This window comes from Nothobranchius furzeri, chromosome 5 (assembly GCF_043380555.1).
Source record: "Nothobranchius furzeri strain GRZ-AD chromosome 5, NfurGRZ-RIMD1, whole genome shotgun sequence".
Classification (NCBI taxonomy): Eukaryota; Metazoa; Chordata; class Actinopteri; order Cyprinodontiformes; family Nothobranchiidae; genus Nothobranchius; species Nothobranchius furzeri.
Genome location: NC_091745.1, coordinates 6,147,214 through 6,160,791, shown reverse-complemented (window position 1 = coordinate 6,160,791; position 13,578 = coordinate 6,147,214). Strand labels below are relative to the sequence as shown.

At 41.2% G+C, this 13,578-nt stretch overlaps 1 protein-coding gene and 1 long non-coding RNA gene across 2 annotated transcripts in view; one reads left to right on the top strand and one right to left on the bottom strand.

Moving 5' to 3' along the window:
• slc1a9 (solute carrier family 1 member 9) overlaps positions 1-13,578 on the bottom strand; it is an 81,777-nt gene that overhangs the window by 61,401 nt on the left and 6,798 nt on the right. The gene's annotated exons all lie outside the window — the stretch shown is intronic.
• Positions 1,815-3,128, top strand: LOC139070071 (uncharacterized). Its single transcript, XR_011520726.1, has 3 exons — positions 1,815-1,892; positions 2,002-2,114; positions 2,191-3,128. It is a non-coding gene; the product is annotated as an uncharacterized lncRNA (long non-coding RNA).

Sequence of the window (13,578 nt, the reverse complement as noted above, 5' to 3'; positions counted from 1 at the left end):
TCTGAAATACATAAGCACAATGTAAACACACAACAGTAATACACTAGAGATGTGGCTGCAGTGATGGCAGGATACCCCAGAGAAGCGCTATGCCTTCTGTTGTCCTGGCGGAGAATTGCTTCCCAACACCAACACACAACCAAGAACAAAAGGAGAACGACTGCCAATACGTGTAGTTAGTGCAAACTTCCTGAAAAACATCATCTGAACAAATCACATGACTTCTGAAACAACCCCAATGTGGACAGACAAGACTGAAGTAGAGATATCTACCCACAATGCATAGCAGTACATTTAGAGAAAACCAAACCCATCATATCAGCACAAACCGCCCATCCCAGCTGTCAGCAAGGTGGTGGAGGATTGATGATTTGGGAACCTTGCAGTCACTGGGTTTACCATGAACTTTAAATGCAAGGCCATCTGTCCAACAGATGTTGCTTGTATTTTGGAGTGAATTAGGTTAGTAAAAAGACAAGATCACAAATACAGCAGCTTGGCTGATTAAAGATCTCAACTTGTTTACACCTCAAGGACTGGACCTTGGGAGAGAGCTGCAAAAATCATTGTCTGCAAACATCAGTTAAGTAAAGCAAACCGGGCCATAATCTACCATCACTGATGTGAGAGAATGATAGTCACAATGATGATTAATTAAACTTTCTGCTTCTAAAAATGGTTCTTCAAGCTGATGAATCATTTTCACACTATGTCAACATTTTGATTTAGGCTTTGTTAAATAAAGAAAAAACACTATGTCATATTTAATATCAATCTCTTGGAATGACAGAAGATTTTTCATTGTGTCTTGATATGCAAAACTTTAAAACTGCAAATGCGCATACTAACTTTTTCACTATGACTATAAACACCACTGGATTGCTCCCGCTATGCCTTTAACTCCTAACTTGACAAATGTGCACTTGGTTAATTTCAACACAAACAGTCAAATTCCCTCATAAACATTTGGAAACAAGAACTCAAACATTTAATTCCATTCACGTTCCCCTCAGTCCCACAGGAGTGACAGATGGAAAGGGGCAAAATGAGAACGGGGGTTTGTACAACTGGGATGGTGCCTTTATTGTCCAGTAGGTGCTCTGTAAGTCTATCCTCTACTAATTGCCAGAGCAGTTCAAACACAAAGTCTGCCACTGAAATCCAATCCTGTGGTTGTTGTACAGTGGGTAAAGTTTACAAAGTGTAACATTTTCCCCCTGGCAAGAAAATGGACCAAAACGTTATGTATGGAGGAAGAGGTGAGAGGACTGCAAGACAGATGAGTTTAAGAACGCAGAGAGACACAGGAAGGTGTGAACTCTGCTGGTGACATGGAAGACGTAACTGTAAATAGATCATTCACTATTTAGGCTGCCGGTCTAATGTGGGCGGGTGGAGGCTGCAACAAATCTGCAGCAAGTGAATGAAAGTGCAGCCGCTGTAGGTGGACTGAGTCCTGTAACGGGACACCGAGGACGGACAGATAAGGACGCAAGGAGGAATGATTGAGAGGTAATCTGGAGAGAAACAGTGAGGTGCTGTAAGAAGAGAGCGCAGACGATGTAAACAAGACGTGCAGATTGTGCTCATTCTACGTCTGACGCCATTTTATAGATTCCAAGTTGCACCTAACATAAAATATAAACAGACCTGAAAAGAGGCAGAAATGCAACCTGTTTCTAATCAGACATTAAACAGATTTACCTAAGTCCTCCCTTCCTCTAATGAGGGCTGTACAGCTCTGATGGTCAAATTCCCTCTCCTTCCCGACGGTGAACATTCCATACTCTAATTTCAGTTTCATGCAGGAAAGACTTGTAGGCACATGTGTTGTTTGTTTGTCAGAGCAGCAGCGTGTCACCATGGGAGTGCATACTTCCTTCAGTTCGCATGTGAGTATTTGTGTTTATGTGTTGTTTGGCTCAAAATCCAGCCACATCATTCTTTGACATTTAGTAAACTGAAATTTAATTTCAGGCTTATTTTTCATTTTCTTCACAGACCCTTACACCTGTGCCAAACTTGTCTGCAATCAAGCTGGACAGCAACGAAGGCCTGGCACAAACTGGGCTTTCTACGATAGTCCAAGGGTCATGCAGACAGACAGACAGGAGGTGATGCCTTCATCAGAGAGTCTGATCCGCACCAGTGAACGGCTTCACCTTTGACCTTTTACCTTCTTGCCACCAGGGCTGGCGACTGGGGCATTTCCAGGAGGCTCTGGCTAATTGAGTCAGATTGCACGAAGAGCAGCATTACGCCTGAAATTGGAAACACATGGAGCTATACCTAAACGTGTACATGGTTATGGTGACAGAATTCACTCGAAAGAATTTTTGGGAGGTAGAAAGGTGGATAAAGCAGACCTTTGTGAGGGTGCAAAGTGATGCTGGGAACAACAAAAACAACACGCGAAAGAAACGGTTAAAGAAAAAGATGTGAGAACGGAAGACGAGGCATCGAGACGCGTACCGCCTTACATCAGAAAAGATCTGTAACATCTGACTTGGTGGCTCTGTTTTGGACAGGCAAACTGTTAGCCTGATGGTTCAGCTCAGCTATTTGCAATAATTACCATAATAGCTACATTCCAGTTATGCTGAGATCCAAGTTTCATATGAAGCAGGATGTCTTAATGCTTTTGCAATAATTTGATGGCTGATGGCAGTGTGTGTGGGAAAGGTTTCATCAAAAGGGCCGATGGGTGTAAGAGGGACATCTGCAACCTTCCAAATGCTTGTGAGTGTTTTTGTTTCATCAAAAAATCAGAAGCATTTGAGGACGATCCAAAAGGTGGAACATTGAGGTTATTCTAGTGACAACGCAGATGCCTGTGCACAATGCGCTGCTGAAACAAAACATGTCTCATTTAGCTTTTTAAGAGGCATTTTTTTATAATCCATTGACACACACACACACACACACACACACACACACACACACACACACACACACACACACACACACACACACACACACACACACACACACAGTATAAAGCCTGTGATCTTGTCGATGAAAATGCTGAATTATCACTCTTGACTGACCATCACTTTTGTCCACGCTCAAACAACTTTCTACTGCTTTTGTCACGTTCTGCATCCTGCGTCCCCCTCATGTGTTCCCCAGCCCACTCCAGGTTTTCCCCTTAGGTTTCTGTGCCTTTTTAGGTCTCCAACCCCTCCAGATGTCCCTCTAGGATCCCCCTCATGTCTACCCAAGCTTCCTGTGCCCATTCTTGTCTCCAGCTCCCACCAGGTTTCCCTCACGTTTTCCTTAGTCACCCCACTTATCATTAGGTTTCTGTTATGTTTGGATTATTTAGTCAGCATCTCCCTTTGGTTCATTTATGCTTCCTTCCCCAGGTTAGGTCTGGTTTCCTCCCCTACTCCGTTCTGCTCCTCCTCTCTGTTATTAGTCTCACCTGTGTCCAATTCCCTTAATCACCCAGCCTCTGTGTATATAACCTGTCTGCGCATCAGTGTGTTGTTGGTTCATTGTCTTTCGTCAGAGTTGCTTCCCCACAGTAACTATAGATTCTGGCTCATGAGTGAGCTTTTGTTTTGGACTTTTTGAACTTTAGAATTTTGGCTTAGAGTCCTGCAGTTTTTGTTTTTGAGTTTTTCATCCTAATAAAGGGATTTTTTTTATTTATACAACCTCTCCAGCCTTGAGTTGTGTGGTGTTCTGCGTTTTGGGTCCAATCCTCCTGCGCTCGCAGCGTGACAGCTTTATTTCTCTCACTCAGACTTTTACAGATGCGCCCAGAGGTGGAAATACTTAAGTACACTCGGGGCAAGTTCAGACAGAGAACTAGATAGAGAGTATGGGTGGAGGGCTGCAAAGATTTCAAGTGAGTGACGGTACAAGCAAAGTAGAATACCACAAGGGACAAACCGGGGAGTGTATTTGTGTGTGTGTGTGTGTGTGAATTTGTTTGAATCAGTGGGAAAGACAAGCTTGCAAAAGATTTTCATTAAACTGACAGTGGTTGGGATATGTGTGTGTGTGTTTACGCGGGTTTTCACAATCAGTCACTGAGTGCAAGTATATCAACGCTTCCTTCCATCTGAGAGTCTGACAGTGTTAAATGTCTCCGTCCCTGAGTGGAGACTGCACTTTAGTCTGTCTCTCTATACAGAAGTGACCCGTTTTAGGAGCTTGAAAAACCTCTTTTCATGATCCCCCCTCGTCTCTTTCTGCGTCTCCTCTCTGGTCCCTATCTCTCCCATCCCTAAACTCTTTCATGAGCAGTCTCTCAGGGGGAGGGTTGTAACACAACCCAGCACTCTTTTGTCTCCATTCTTTTCCTTATCCTTTCATCTTTTTAAACATTCAAGGGGAAAGAGGGTTTGGTGAGATAGAAACCACTACTTGGTAAAGGAAAGAAAGAGATAGCATGTGAGAGAGTGAGAGAAAAAAGAGGGAGGCAGCATCTCACCCCCTTTCTGCTCATCATCCTGTTTATGGCTCTCCTTTTCAACAGGGCCATTCAAGGTGGGGAGGCTCCGTGGATTGGCTATTCTCGCGGGTCAACAGTAGTGAACCCTTGTCTGGTGTGTGCTGCACTGAGGACCCGTTGAACTGTCTGCGGGCCTGTTTGTCCTCCATAGACATCTCTTCTGTCTCCTTTTCCGACTTTCCCCAGAAGACTTGTGGATGCACTGATCAGCCATTCACCAGCTCCTGTTTCCAACCTTTTAACTTTAAAGTTGAGATGTCTGAACTTATCCTACACACACACTGCAGGAGAATACGTGAATACATGCGAACTGACTTCTCATCAAACCAATGCAGGAACATACTATGGCCACTAATGATGGTAAAATCACTAAGGTGAAAACAGTTTCACCATGCCTTAAATTCTAGAAATAGATATGTGTGAAAACAGATATGAGATTAAACAAAGCAAATGCAGAAATACAATATGTAAAAAATGTGCTTTAAATTAATACATAGCAACAGCTTAGACTGCAGTGCTAATTAATATGTTTGATTTTACGATAACATAGCTTTCACTTGACTTAGGTAATGTGGAAGAATATGTTGTTTGGTATTTACATCTGGAATAAGTGGCTTAAATTGACTCAAAATGTTTTAATATTTAACATTTCTTGTTGACATTTTCTAGCTTAGGCAGTAGACAATGTTCAGAATGCATATTTCACTAATGAAATACTTTACTGGTTACATAAGAATACGGAAACTAAACCTGGGCAATCTGACAATATTAGATCACAGGGTTGAAGAGCACGACTGAACAGGTGTAGTGTGTTTAAGGATCTGTCCAGTAAAACTGCTTCACACACTAAACCTGAGTGTGCATTCATGCGTTCATAGCTACTGAAATGAATAAATACTTTGTTGACACTGTTCAAGATATAACTCAACAACTCATCCCGTCTAACTGCATTTTTGATCCTGTAAATCCTTGTCATGCTGTTTTCAGGATAGAAGAAAAAAACAGAAAAAGTGGACAGCATTATCAATTTCCTCAACCAATCAAAGGCAAAGGATGTATATGGTCTCAACAACCATGTTTTAAAACTGCACAAACCTATAACTCATTGAATTCATCTATCGTTTAAAGAAAATGTTGTGCCTTTAGCTTGGAGGCTAGCTGTAGTCACGCTAATTCTTAAGTCTGGTGACAAAACTGAAATGGCAAATTATCGGCCCATTGGCATTCTCCCCACTATCTCTATGGTTGCAGAAAAGTGGGTGGCAAAGCAATTGAATGCATATTTAAACTTTGGACACAAATCCCTACATCCAATGTTATTTGGATTTTGTAATTACCACTCTAAAGAGAATGCAAATTGTGTCTTTGTGGAAAAAGTCAAAAGTCTCCTTGATAGGCATGCATGTGTAGGAGCTGTCTTCCTAGACCTCAAGAAGGCTTTCAACACTGTCAATCATCAAATTCTTCAAACCAAATTGAGTCATTTTAATTTTTCACCTGAGACGTTCTGGTTTCAGTCTTATTTGTGTGATGGTGTTTGTCCTTTTTGGCAGTAAATCCTCCTATATTAGTAGTCCAATTGGAGTCCCCCAAGGCTGTATTTTGGGGCCCATTTTGTTTAGCTTTTTTAATAATGATCTCCCCGAAGTGTGTCCACAAGTAAACATTCAAATGTATGCAGATGATGCTGTTATTTTTACTGATATTAAAAGTCCTCAGGAAGCCTCCCAATTGTTGACAACAACCATGGCCCATGTACAAAATGGGTCAAGAATTCACACTTAAAGCTGAACACAAAGAAAACAGTTTATGTTTTTCAGAAAAAATAAATTAATAAAATAAAAAAATCAAACATCTTTCTTGAAGGGGTAAAACTTGACATTGTTTAAGAATTCAAATATCTTGGGTTAACTCAGGATCCAACGTTAACTTTTAAAAATCACACAATACAACAACAAAAAGCTGTCAATTTTAATGTGTAAAAATGTAAACAAGTTAGACCTTTTTTGCCCTTCCATGCTGCTAAGTTGATTTGACATTCTATGTTTTTGTCTCACATGGAATACTGTGTGACTTCCAGGTCACTTGCTGCTGGTGCAACACTCAAACCTACAGGAATCCCTTTTTTAAAAAGCTGTAACAATCCTCGATAAAAAGTCATTTAGTTTCCACCACTGCGTTGTTTTAGATCAGCGGTTCCCAAACTTATTTAGCCGTGCACCCCCTTCTATGTCCCGACCATGTCGACGCACCCCCCCAGCCCCCACATCAGGGCATGGCTATATATATATATATATGTATATATATATATGTATATATATATATATACATATATATATATATATACATATATATATATGTATATATATATATATGTATATATATATATATATATATATATATATGTATACATATATATATATATATACATATATATATATATATATATATGTATATATATATATATATATATATATATATATATATATATATATATATATATATATATATATATATATATATAATCAGACGTCAAGCTAAACAGACAGGGTTAAAAAAAATGATCGACCTTTTTCCCCATCACTTTCATTTTTTAAATATGAATTAATAAACATACGATACCATTACAATTTCCTTTGATTTAATTTTAAATAAATATTTAGAGTGCCCAGGTAGCACATAAAAAAATGCAATTTAACAGTTTTCTTAAAGTAGGAACGTTCAACCTGTGCGGCCAGAGCGCTCTCCTTCCTTCTGCTCTGCGTAAACATGAACTGGTCACCTACTTGTGCGTAATCAAATGTCTATAGGGGAAAAGATGGAAAATATATTGCCATGAGGATCACTTTAGCCTCAGACCGACTTTTTGCTGTTTTATGGTGTGGCTGAATCTGCGATCCGCTGCCACGTGGACTGGAATAACAAATGCTGCAGTAACATGAGTGTGGTCAGGTTCATGAGGAGTCACTGGCTGGAGCGGACCCGACTTTAATACGTCATCTCAAAATAGAAGCTAATATCTTAATTTGACCTGGAATGAAAAATGTTGTTATAAAACTTCTTAAAAGTTTTTATCACGGAGGAGGCAGCGCTCATTTCTGTCTTCAGTCTGACGGCGCGCCGGAGTTTGCGCAGCGTGCACGCTTATTGAAACTGTGTGTGTGTGTGTGTGTGTGTGCGCGCGCGCGCAGCACAGCTCCATGAGCCGCTCAAGTCACCGCGTCTCATTATTGGCGCTATTTAAACCAATGTTGTAAAATTACTTCTGTCCAGCCCAGATGTGCTCACTTGTGCACCCGTGAGCCGTGGTTCCGCTGGAACGCGTCTGACCTCTGACAGACGCACTCTGAACTTCAGATCTTCAACGCGCTGTTAATAGCCTGAATGGGAATCATTTCTTGATTTATTTTGTTACATCCACAATGTTCTGTGTGTGAGGTTTACAATGTCAGAACACCTGCATGAGACAGGGTGTTAATTACAATCTGCCAGAATGACTCGCCACCTTCAGATTCCTCCAACACCGTTAAAAATGATCAAATACGGAACATATCGTCGTGCGCAGGCCAGAGTGCTGGAGCTCGGCGCATTGTTATTATGAAGCTAGGGCACATGCGGAGGACACACACACGCGCGCGCGCAAAAATATACTTGTTTTCAATTACATTTATTGTGCCCACTTACTTTTTCTTTGGCCCACCCACAAATGAGTTTCTGGCTACGCTAATGGTGACATACGATAGACTTCTCTGAGCTCCGCAGCCATTAAACTTTTCACCTCGCGCACCCCCTAGCGGCAGCTCGCGCACCCCCGGGGGTGCGCGCACCACACTTTGGGAATCCCTGTGATAAATACAGACTTCTTAATTTTAGTAACTTTGTTAACTTCAAGAATGCTTGCTTGGACTAGCCCCTTCCACCCTAACAGATTTACGGTCTATCAGTGGAATGTCCACCAGGGCCACAGTTAGAGGAGACTGTGAGGTGCCTTACAGGTGCACTAGTTTCGGAAAGACTACACTATCCGTTAATGGGACTAAATATTGGAACAGTCTACCACTCAGCACAAGAGACTTGCAATCATACATTTCCTTCAAATTCCAACTTAAACACTGGCTGATGGAAAACCAAACCTGTATCCATCAGTAGTTTGTGATGTGTCTACAATGGTGGACCAATAACAGTGCTTTATTTGTGGGACAATCAGGCCCTCTATTTGTGTGGTGGGCGGGATGATGCAACAGAGTGGAACAATTCAAATCAATTCAAAGATACTTTATTAATCCCAGAGCGAAATTAGAGTTTCAGTACACTCAATTCTGAGATCAGACATACATTCATACATAGGCATAGACACAAGACAAGAATTGGTGACTGTGGTAATTCGCAACCCGAGTCGCGCTACCTTAATAGTGATCAGAGGGGTTTATATGAGGATTGGGTCAGGTGGAGGAAAAAAAGGCACTTCAGACTTACCCTCCACAGGGAGGGCAGCTTTGCTATGCAAAAAAACACCTCAGACAGAAATGCAACAGACTTCAGACATTACACAACATAAGTGTCCACTAGGTGGGGAGGTAGGATTGGGGACTCTCCTCACATCAGTGCATGCAGCCGCGATGAGCAGCGCTCGTCACTAGCGATGGGTACCGAATTCGGTACTTTTTAAGTTACCGACCGAATTCCATAGTACTAATTGAGCACCGATTCACGTCATTTGAAACGGTGCCTCGTTTTGGTACCCGTCCTTCATAACGAGAACTTGCCTAGACAGCTGCGCATGCGCAAGAGCGTTGTCGTCGGTCGCTGCGAGCGAGTTGTAAACAGAGCAGCATGGTAGAAAGAACGCACGCTAAAGCTTGGGTCCACTTCACTAAATGTGATGGGTAACTGGGTGATGATGAAACCAGCGACAACGATCTAAGTGACACATCCTCATCTTAATCTGCTCCAGTAGGTAAATAAAAAGATAACGTTAGCTTGATATGTTAGATTCCGTTCCGCTAATGGTGCGTTCGCTTTCTCCTCGGAACTCCAAATTTCCGAATAGAAGAACATGAACGCGCTCTAAAGTTTGGCTTTACTTTACTAAATGCGATGGGTGATTGGGTGAAGATGAAACCAGCGACAACGATCTAAGTGTGAGGCATCATCGTTTTAATCTGCTCCAGCAGCTAAATCAACTGTTTAAGATAACGTTAGTTTGATAAATTAGCTCCATTGCCACCATTGTTATCAGCTAATGGTGCGTTCGCTTTCTCCTCGGAAATTCTAACTTCCCAGTAGGAAAAATCAAATGAAAAAGGACGGCAAAAGGAATGAAGATACACAGTAAATTTAGTTCACAGTAGAGATGTTTGCTTCAGTTTAATTATTAGCTTATAAAACTACAAGGACAATGTTAAAATACAAACAGTTGAACTTTATTTATTGTGATATTTATCAAATATGGTTATATATATATTGAGAAAAATATATATTTAATTATAAAAGAGAATAAAAATATTAAACACTAAAAAGAATCTAAATTTGGTACCGTTAAGTACCGGTATCGATTCCTAGGCATCGGGAATTAGTACCAAATCGATTCAAATGTCAAAGGTACCCATCCCTACTCGTCACCTGCGTTTGGACAGGGGAAGGAGGTAATTGGGTTAGCGTGCACAGTGACTCCTGGAAACGATTCAACGGCCTTCACCGGTCGCAGTCCCACCCAGGTTGGGATAGGGAGACAGAGTAGCCATGGCGACGGCAGCATTCCATATTTCTTCTGAGGGGGAGTAATCACTTCAGCCTCACAGGCTCAAGGACACCAGATTCAGTTAAGAACTTGTTTTGGGGCCAGACAGAGATAATTTCCTCTCTGTCTTAAAAGTTCTGTTGGTCTCCAACCATTTTAAATCCAATAATGGCATAAATTAATCTATTCCCAACCGTGCTGTCCCGTCCACTTTCTCCTTGATCGAATCCACCTTCTGTGCCAGAGTCTGAATCTCAGCCAAAGTTCCAAGTTTATGACTCATCTCGACAATTATATGAGTTTGTGCGTTCACAGCGCGGTGACACATGATGGCGACAGCCCGTTTGAAACGGCTTTTACATCAATGTTGGACTATTTGGACTTGGGGTTAATTAGATTAAGGAGCATATAGGTGTATTTAAGTTCTTTTTCAGAAAAAAAAGGATGTATTTTTGCCTTCTTCAATAGCGGACCGCCTCGTTTACTGACATCCGTTGCGGTGAGTATGTCACGTTGTTCAATGTCTAGTAGCATGTGGAGATCTATCAGACAATGATAGAACCCGCCCCACGATCGAGGGCCGTCAATGGAGTGTTGCCAGTCTAAATAATATATTTATTTAGTCTGTTTTGCCAGACTACCAATTTCTTGTATTCTGCCTGTCTTTCTGTCCTCAGCCTGGGCACCTAAGAAGTTTTTTGTCTTCTTACTCATCCTGCAACACCTCTTACATTGTGAGCAAACAGTATGCTGCACACTTTGATGTGATTTCCCGTCAGCATGTAAAGGTGCTTTGAGCTCCTGAGGTGACCACGTGAGTTAAGCCTGGTTTATGCTTCTCCGTCAGCTCCGCAAGGGACGGACACGCACGGATTGACGGAAGCGTTTTGCTCTCGTACTTCTTCGTCTCCTGGAGAGTGTTGCAAAGCAATTCCCCGGCAGGACAACAGAGGGCGTAGCGCTGTTCTGTGGTATCCTGTCATGTATCGGTCCAAGATAGTGTGTTTATATTGTGTTTTTTGTGTATATAAGAGACTTTTAACACAGACATATTTGTCTCTCATCCTCCCACCGCTTCATGCGCTCGCCACCTCTAAACCCACGTTTCCTGTCATTTCCGTCCATAAATAAAACGCTTGCTGCGCATCTTTTCACTCCTCCAGTCACGGGAGGATAAAACGTTCATATTTTTAGAGTTTTATCGCGAGGTATTCTTCAAGCTTCTCCGTGTCTGCCGCTAGTTATCCTCGGCTCTCTTTGCAATGGCGACGCTGTAAACAACAGCGGCATCCTGACCAATCACAAGCTTTCCAAATCCGTCTCGTTCGACGGATGTTTAAAAAAGTGGGCTCGACTCCGTACGTACTTGCGTGCCTGCCGGAGCCCTACGCAAGGACGGATAATGGCGTTGCGTGTCTCCGCACTGACGCAGACGGAGAAGCATAAACCAGGCTTTATGTGTCGACTGAACCTCGTTGGCCCTCTCCAGCTGCATTGTGTTAAGGGTGCTGCTCTGCTGAGTACAGGCCCTGTCACCGAGGGGATTTTCATTCACCCACTCACTGATAGCCACTGATGAGACATCTGCTCACTCACCCTCTCGCACCCTTGGAGGCAAACACAAACATGACAGCGGCAAACAAACACAAACATGACAGCATGTTGCATTAGCTGCTGGTCTCTCTGGTAAAGCGCTGTTAGACTGGAACTAACTACCAGCTGATTTAAGGTCTATTACTTCCTTGTGTCAGTTTAGAAATGTGACTTATAAACATGTCAAGCCTACTTGTAACTGTTTCTGATTTTAGTTATAGATTAATAGTTATGCATGCTCAGCTACATTTTTTTGGTCATCATTTTTGAATGTGGTCTGCAAAGTTTTTATGATAGTTTTTATGTGAATATACATTTATGTATAAACATGAATACCAAGATTTTTGGTTCGTTCTTTGTTTTAAAGTCTTGTTTTACACCTAGCATGTTGACGGCAATCTTGTTTTTTTCCTGTTTGGTACTTAACGAAGACCTACTTGAAAATGTGGTTTGTATCATCTGAAAACATAAGTAAGTAAGTAAACAAATAAACACAGCATACAGGCAAAAGTCAAAAAACTAGAATATGGTAGTAAAGTTTGTGTACTTCAGTAATTCCGTTTAGAGTGCGAGACCATTTAATAACTCAGGAACCCTTTTTGGTGCTGTGGATAAACTGGCTGATTACAGTGTGACACTTTTTCATGAGCTGTAAACCATAATAATCCAAATTATAACAAGGAAAGGCTTGGAATATCTGGCTTTGCATTTAATGAGTCTTCTCATATGTTAGTTTCACCTTTTGAAGTAACAATAGAAGGTTTTTTAAAATATAAGCGTGGGGTATCCAATTCTGAGCCTGGAGGGCTGGTATTCCAGCATGTTTTAGTGATTTCTCTGTTCCAACACACTTGATTCAGTAGTTGCATCACCTGTGCAGCAGCTCATCAGGCTCTGCAGAAGCCTGTTAATTACAGGGCCCTCATTTATCAAATGTTTGCAAAAACGTCCTTTAATCCCTCCTATGACTGAAATTTAGAAATTGTGAATAAACAATCAAAAGACTGATTTATGAAACATGCGGTGGCCTCTCGTACGCATGTTCCTCCACAATCATCTGATGATAAATCCCACCTGTGCGTACTCAGGTGCTCATATCCGTTCTCAGTCATTTACGTACAGCAAAATCCCAGTGTTGGGAGCAACACGGTACAAAAGTAATTAATTACTGTAATGCATTGCTTTTTGCAGTAATGTGGTAATGTAAGGCATTACAGGGAAAGAAAATGGTCATATTTACTCTGTAGTAACGCGGTAATTACAATGCATTTTTAAACCCAGAATAAAGATGTGGGTTTCCTAAAAATTCAAATTGCGGGAAGCCTGAAAAAAGATCCAGTATCCACATATATAGATATTTGTAGATATTTTTTACAGATAGATATTTGTGTGCTAAAAAAAACCCATTAACTTAAATAATTTGTCATTCTTTATTTAAAAACAACAAAATATAGGTATACAGAAAGTGTGGGAAAAATATCATGTGAAAGTATTGCTCTTTAAATGCAATACTATTTATCTTTAAAAAGAAAAACTCTAAAAATGTCCTGTACAGCAACATGACAGACGAGAGGTGGTCTGTCTGTCAGAATGTGCTGAACAGATTTGCTCTATCAAGAGGAGCCTTTTGTGTACGAGTTTATGTTATTGTAATATTGGTTTGGGTTATGTATCGCCACATTAGCATGTAAATGCTGAACCAATCTGGAATAAAGAGGGTTGATAGAGGACAAACAAGTAAATAAGAGAGAAAAATAAAAACAACTAGGAAACCAACATAAAA